The following is a 7,981-nucleotide window of genomic DNA, read 5'->3' as shown; positions in this document are numbered from 1 at the left end:
CTCCATCCTTGTGCCGGTCCATGATCATATCACCTAGTGAGTGGTGTTAAGATGAGTTCAGTATATGAGGAGAGATGACTTGAGGAGCTAAGGGAAATGGAGTTAGGAGAGGATTGGGCAAGGCCGTACAGAAGCCGTACTAGGCCGTACAGATTGGGCAAGGTAACTTGACCTCGGTGAACCAAAGTTACTTAGGTAACTTTGTGTGTTGAGAAGAAGCCTTGCTTAACCTTATCTGATCAGACTGTTGCAAAAGGAAGAAGGGAGCGCACATGACAGCCTGTCCGCGGTTGGCATAAAGCAAAAGGAACCTTATCCTTAAGGAGGAAGCTTATTGGATCATTTGAATTAAAGCAAAAGCTTATCCCTTGTAATAGTGTAGTTTCCTAAACCCTAATCTCTAATGTCGCCTCTCTATATATTGTAAACTCATGTCATTAATCAAAGTAAGAAAGTTATGAGTCTCTCTTAGTCTCTTTGTCTCTCAATGGTTCTATACTAGACTCTTAATCTCATTTTATACTCAAATCTCTTCTAAATCACTTCTAGTCTTTCTTATTCACTCAGATTACTCTACTCAATCCTAAAAGTGATATGGTATCAGAGCCAGGTTCCTAGAGAACTTGGTTTCGTTGGGTTCTTTGAAGATTCAAGGTTGAAACTTTGAAGAAACAGTTTGGTGTTCTTGTGTTCTTAAGCGGTTCTGGGTAGTCTTTCTGAGTTATATTGGTTGTTTGAAGCTGCTAGTGTTCGCTCAAGACAGTTACCTCAAGAGAAAGTTATTGAAGTCTAAAGGGTTCTACATTCAACATGGAGAGTGGGATGAACATGAACATGAAGGTGGCGGTTTGTTTCAAGGGAAACAACTACTTGGTGTGGTCTCGGATGGTGAGAACCACAGTGGGAAGCAAGGGGCTTTGGAAGCACATCACACCAGGAGAAGCTCCAAAGCTCATCACCCAAGGAGAGGCTGAAGATGAAGCGGCAAGCAAGGCAGAAGAGAAGTGGCATCAAGAGGACATGTTGGTGATGTCAGTGCTCCATGCGTCCCTTGAGCCGGCTATTCTGGATGCATACAGCTACTGTGAGTCTGCTAAAGAGCTGTGGGATACCTTGAAGAAGGTGTATGGCAACACTTCAAACCTAAGCCGAGTGTTTGAAGTGAAGCAAGCCATCAACAACCTTGTACAAGAAGACATGGAGTTCACCAAGCATCTAGGGAGATTCAGGAGTCTCTGGTCCGAGATGGAGATGCTTAGGCCAAGCACAACGGATGCTGATGAGCTTAACAAGAGGAGAGAGCAAGACAAGGTCTTTGGGCTACTCCTCACGCTGAACCCGGCTTACAACGGTCTCATCCAGCACCTGCTTAGGGAGGACAATCTACCTGATCTTGAGGATGTGTGTGCACGGATTCAGAAGGAGCAAGGCTCCATTGGGCTGTTTACAAAGAAGGGAGACCTTTCCCTTGCAAGCCAAGCAACTCAAGAGGAGGGGAGTGAAGCTCCGCAAGCAAACAAGGTTGCTGCGCATGGGAAGTTTGAGGAGAGGAGGTTCAATGGGAACTGTGATCACTGCAAGAAGCATGGCCACAAGAAGAGCCAATGCTGGATCCTTCACCCACACCTCAAGCCGGCAAAGTTCATGAAGGACCGTGAAGCAAGGGCTAATGCATCAGATGGAACGGGTGGAGCTGGTACAAGCAAAGGAAAGGAGATAGATGGGCGTGAGGCAGGGGATGGGAAGTCTCTTACTGCCTACACCGGGGCACCAAGCAACCGTGGGAACAATGACCAAGAGTATCTAAGGAGATCCGACCTTGATGCTCTCATTAAGATGTTCAAGGAGAATGGTAACATCTTTGGGTATTCTTTTGGTGCTAGGATGGTAGAGAACTATGAGAATCTAACTAGAACTGATAGGATGCATGAGAGCTTGATAGAAATGGTAAATCAATCTAGGATTGCAAACCTTGCTAGAAATGATCATGCATTCAAACCATCTAGTATCCTTGCGCATATTGCTAGTTCTCATGACATTAAGCCATTAGTGATTGATTCAGGTGCATCTCATCATATGATAAGTGATACTAGCTTGATTAAAAACATTGTGCCAATGAATGGAAATGTAATGATTGCTAATGGAGATAAGATTCCTATTAGAGGAATAGGAAGTCTTAAACTGTTTAATAAGGAAACTAAAGCTTTTTATATGCCTGAATTCACATCAAACTTGTTATCTGTTAAGAAGTGTGCTACTGATTTGCAATGCAATGTTATATTCAGTCCTAATGATGTTAAGTTTCAGGATATTAAAAGCAGCAAGATGATCGGAAAGGGAGTGACTAAAGGAGAGCTATATTTACTTGAAGATCTCACTCCTGTTTCTAGATATAGCTGCTCGTTTACTTCTGTTTCTAGTTCTGGTTTAAGTAAAAATGCATTGTGGCATGCTAGATTAGGACACCCTCATAATAAGGCTTTAAAACTGATGTTGCCAGGTGTTTCCTTTGAGAATAATGAGTGTGAAGCTTGCATTTTAGGCAAGCATTGTAGAACTGTCTTTACCAAGTCTACTACTGTTTATGAAAAATGTTTTGATCTTATTCATTCTGATGTTTGGACTGCACCCTGCCTATCTAGAGAAAACCATAAGTATTATGTAACTTTCATTGATGAAAAATCCAAATACACCTGGTTAACCTTAATTCCAACCAAAGATAGGGTACTTGATGCATTTAAAAACTTTCAATCCTATGTGACTAACCATTACAATGCCAAGATAAAGATTTTCAGGTCAGATAATGGAGGAGAGTACACGGGACAAGCATTCAAACTACACCTATCTCAGCATGGAATCCTTCATCAGACAAGCTGTCCCTATACCCCACAACAGAATGGTGTGGCTGAGAGGAAGAACAGGCATTTGATGGAAGTAGCCAGGTCCATGATGTTTCAATCCAATGTGCCTAAGAAGTTTTGGAGTGATGCTGTTGCTACGGCGTGTTATCTCATCAACAGGACACCAACTCTGATCCTTCAAGGACAATCACCATTTGAGGTACTGAATCAGTACAAGCCTTCTCTCGAGCATATGAAGGTCTTTGGGTGTTTGTGTTTTGTGATGGTGCCTGGAGAGATAAGAAACAAGCTAGAAGCTAAGAGTTCAAAGGCAATGTTCATTGGATACTCATCAAGTCAGAAAGGATACAAGTGCTATGATCCTAACACAAGGAGAGTGTTAGTATCTAGAGAAGTGAAGTTTGTTGAAGAGAAAGGATATTATGAGGAACAGATTCAAGAAGACTTGAAGGATCTTACCTCTGATAGAGCTGAAACCTTGAGGATTATCCTAGAAGGCCTTGGAATCAACATGAATCAAGGACATCAAGAGGGGAGAAGTACTACCACAGTCCCGGATCATCAGACTTCCAACCTTGAGCATGAGGGGGGGAATGAAACAAGAACTAGAGAAGAGAGTTCTGGCTCTCATGATCAAGCTGTGGAATCAAATGATCAAGAAGAAGGAGCTGAAGAGAGTCAGCTAAGGGAAGAAGGAGCTGAAGCAAGTCAGCTAGGAGAAGAAAGATCTGAAACAAGTGTGCTGCCACAAGAAGAAGAACAAGAGATGGCGCAAGAAGGGCCAGTATTGAGAAGAAGTACAAGGCTGAGAAAGGATCCTTCCAGTTGGGTAAACACAAGAGTGTACTACAATGCCCAAGCTGTGAAGCATCCTACTCAGGCCGTGTGTTCGTTTGCTCAATATCCAGAAGCACATTGCGCATTCATGGTAAACTTGGATGAGAATCACATTCCAAGGAGCTATGAAGAGGCAATGGAGGATAAGGAATGGAAGGAATCAGTAGGAGCTGAGGCAGGAGCTATGATAAAGAATGATACATGGTATGAGAGTGAACTACCAAAAGGGAAGAAAGCTGTGTCTAGTAGATGGATCTTTACAATCAAGTACAAGGCTGATGGGTCGATTGAGAGGAAGAAGACTAGACTAGTAGCAAGAGGGTTCACTCAGACATATGGAGAGGATTACATTGAAACATTTGCACCAGTGGCCAAGCTACACACCATTAGGATTATTTTAAGCTTGGCTGTGAACCTTGGATGGGGATTATGGCAAATGGATGTAAAGAATGCATTTCTACAAGGAGAACTTGAGGATGAAGTCTATATGTATCCTCCATCAGGTCTGGAACATCTAGTGAAGAGAGGGAATGTACTGAGGCTAAAGAAAGCTATTTATGGGTTGAAGCAATCACCAAGAGCTTGGTATAACAAGTTGAGCACAACTTTAAACGGCCGAGGCTTCAAGAAGTCAGAGTTGGATCACACTCTCTTTACACTCACGACACCCTCAGGTATGGTTGCTCTCCTTGTGTATGTGGATGATATCATTATCACTGGGAGTGATAAGGAAGGTATCAAAGCAACCAAGGAGTTTCTAAAGTCTATGTTTGAAATCAAAGACTTGGGAGAAATGAAATACTTTCTTGGAATTGAGATTTGTAGATCCAAGGAAGGTTTGTTCATGTCCCAAAGGAAGTATACACTTGATCTTTTGAAAGGTGCAGGTGCTTATGGAGGCAAGACAGCAAGGATGCCAATGGAGGATGGCTACAAAGTACCAAGAGAGGGGGAGATTGAAGACAGCAAGCCATTTCATGATCCTAAACTCTATAGAACACTTGTTGGCAAATTGATTTACCTTACCATTACAAGGCCTGATATATGTTTTGCTGTGAATCAGGTGAGCCAACACATGCAGCTTCCCAAGGAACATCACTGGCGTATGGTGGAGAGACTGCTGATGTATCTAAATGGCTCGCCGGATCAAGGAGTATGGATGGGGTGCAATGGAAGCACAGAAGTGGTGGGCTATTGTGATGCTGATTGGGCAGGAGATAGAGCCGACAGGAGATCAACAACCGGCTATTGCACATTCATTGGAGGCAACTTGGTGACTTGGAAAAGCAAGAAGCAGAAGGTGGTGTCATGTTCAAGTGCTGAAGCTGAGTATAGAGCCATGCTGAAACTTACAAACGAGTTGGTATGGATCAAAGGCATCTTGAAGCACTTGGAGATTGATCAAGCCACTCCAATGACAATGCATTGTGACAATCAAGCTGCCATTCACATTGCATCCAACTCGGTGTTCCATGAGAGAACCAAGCACATTGAGGTTGATTGCCACAAGGTGAGACAGATGATTGTGCTTGGAGTGATCTTACCTTGCTATACGAGAAGTGAAGATCAGTTGGCTGATGTGTTCACCAAGGCAGCAAGACAAAAGACTATGGAGTCCATTCACATTAGATTGGGACTCATAGATCTTGGGAAGAGAAGGAGCTGATCCCCTTAGCTGTGAGATCTTTACTCTTTTTCCCTCATTAAGGTTTTATCCCAATGGGTTTTCCTTAGTGAGGTTTTTAATGAGGAAGATCTCATGGCTGTCCAAGCTTAGACTTTCACAAAGCTAAGCTTGAGGGGGAGTGTTAAGATGAGTTCAGTATATGAGGAGAGATGACTTGAGGAGCTAAGGGAAATGGAGTTAGGAGAGGATTGGGCAAGGCCGTACAGAAGCCGTACTAGGCCGTACAGATTGGGCAAGGTAACTTGACCTCGGTGAACCAAAGTTACTTAGGTAACTTTGTGTGTTGAGAAGAAGCCTTGCTTAACCTTATCTGATCAGACTGTTGCAAAAGGAAGAAGGGAGCGCACATGACAGCCTGTCCGCGGTTGGCATAAAGCAAAAGGAACCTTATCCTTAAGGAGGAAGCTTATTGGATCATTTGAATTAAAGCAAAAGCTTATCCCTTGTAATAGTGTAGTTTCCTAAACCCTAGTCTCTAATGTCGCCTCTCTATATATTGTAAACTCATGTCATTAATCAAAGTAAGAAAGTTATGAGTCTCTCTTAGTCTCTTTGTCTCTCAATGGTTCTATACTAGACTCTTAATCTCATTTTATACTCAAATCTCTTCTAAATCACTTCTAGTCTTTCTTATTCACTCAGATTACTCTACTCAATCCTAAAAGTGATAAGTGGGAATGTCGACATGTATCCGTTGAAGAGAAGTGAGTGGAGGAGTCACGGGTGTGTCTAAGAGAAGAGAGAGGGAGCTGACCGTTGGGAGCTGTCACTATCCCTCTTGCTGAACGAGCCATCCGCGGATCTGCCTCCTCTTTGTTTATTCTTTCCCTTGTACTATCTTCTCATTGTTTATGCATTCTTGTATGTCTTTAAATACCCTGTCATGTGTAACAAATCAAGTAAGGAAACTTATTCTCCTTCTATTCTCTTTGTCACACTCTCACGGAAACTCTCTCCATCTCTTACTCTTCTCTCTTAATCTCTCCTTAATCTTCTAAAACTCTCATGGTATCAGAGCAGCTGTGCTCTTGAGACCTAAATCTCTTTTTCTTCCGCGAACTCTCTGTGTTTTATTTCTATTTTTGGCAAAGTTCATCCTGTTCTTGAGGTGTTCTTCAATCTCATTTCCAGAATTTGCCAAAAATAGCAAAGTTCATCCAAAACTTTCGTTCCTCTTTCTCTCTTGATGGATACCTCCGAGAACCCAAAGATGGTGATGATACCAGTTACTCTCAAGGGTCCTAACTACCTGACATGGGCAAGACTTGCCAAAACAGCTCTCGGAGGCAGAGGCCTTTGGGAGATTGTTGAAGAAGGCCGCCCCACCAAGAAGACTGTTCTAGGAGAGGATGGCAAAGAAGTGGTGGTTGCGGATGCTGGGGATAAGAAGAAAGGTCAGGAGGACCTCATGGTGTTGTCTATCATCCAGAATAGCCTCGCCCCTTCTCTCCAAGAGGCTTATGCATTCTGTGAAACTTCCAAGGAGCTGTGGGATACTCTCAAGAAGGTGTATGCCAACAAATCCAACATCAGCAAGGTGTATGAAGTAAAAGGAGCAATCAACTCTCTAAGTCAAGAGGACACAGACTTTGATGCTCATTTTGGGAAGTTCCGGTCTCTATGGGCTGAGCTAGAGATGCTCAGACCCGCAACAATTGATCCGGATGTTCTACATGAAAGAAGGGAGCAAGATAAGGTCTTTGCCTTGCTGCTCACTCTCAACCCAGGGTATGATGACCTTATTAGGCACATACTGAGGAACAAGGAGCTTCCATCTCTAGATGAAGTGTGTGCTGAGATTCAGAAGGAGCACGGCTCAGTGGGTCTCTTTAAGAGAAAGGGGGAGCTAGTGATGGCCAATCAAGCTGAAGGAGCCGAGAGCAAACCTGCCGGAGTAGCCAACAAAGGGTACTACAAGCCGGAGGAAAAGAAAGTGTGGGTGTGTGATCATTGCAAGAGGAAGGGTCACGGCAAGGACAAGTGCTGGATACTTCACCCACACCTCAAACCGGCTAAGTTCAAGACTGATGGTCGAGCAAACTACTCAGGTGATGTAGGAGAAGCTTCCACGGCCTACCGCACTCATGAGGGCAAGGGAAACCAGGATGAGTCCATCAAGAAATCTGACATTGAGGCACTCATCAAAGCTCTCAAGGAGTCTGGTAAAACTCTTGGTTCCTCTCTTAGTGCATCATATCAATTGCCTAGGAGTTTATTCACGGCATTTCAAGTTGCTCATGAATCTGATAGAGTTAAACCCTTAGTCATAGACTCAGGAGCCTCTCATCACATGATTAGTGATTTAAACTTGATTAAAAATATCACTCCTGCAGTAGGAAATGTTATGATAGCTGATGGTAACAAGGTTCCAATTAAAGGCATAGGGGAACTTAAATTATTTGAGAAAGAATCCAAAGCCTTCTACATGCCTAGTTTCACTTCTAATCTATTATCTGTGAAAAGGGTGACCAATGACTTGAATTGCAATGTTATATTTACGCCTGATGATGTCTACTTTCAGGATATTGACTCATGTAGGTTGCTTGGCAAAGGTGTGAGCAAGGGAAACCTGTACTTGCTAGAAGACACTAAGCTT

This window comes from Brassica napus, unplaced genomic scaffold (assembly GCF_020379485.1).
Source record: "Brassica napus cultivar Da-Ae unplaced genomic scaffold, Da-Ae ScsIHWf_2243;HRSCAF=2896, whole genome shotgun sequence".
NCBI classification, from domain to species: domain Eukaryota; kingdom Viridiplantae; phylum Streptophyta; class Magnoliopsida; order Brassicales; family Brassicaceae; genus Brassica; species Brassica napus.
This window is presented reverse-complemented; position numbering follows the sequence as displayed.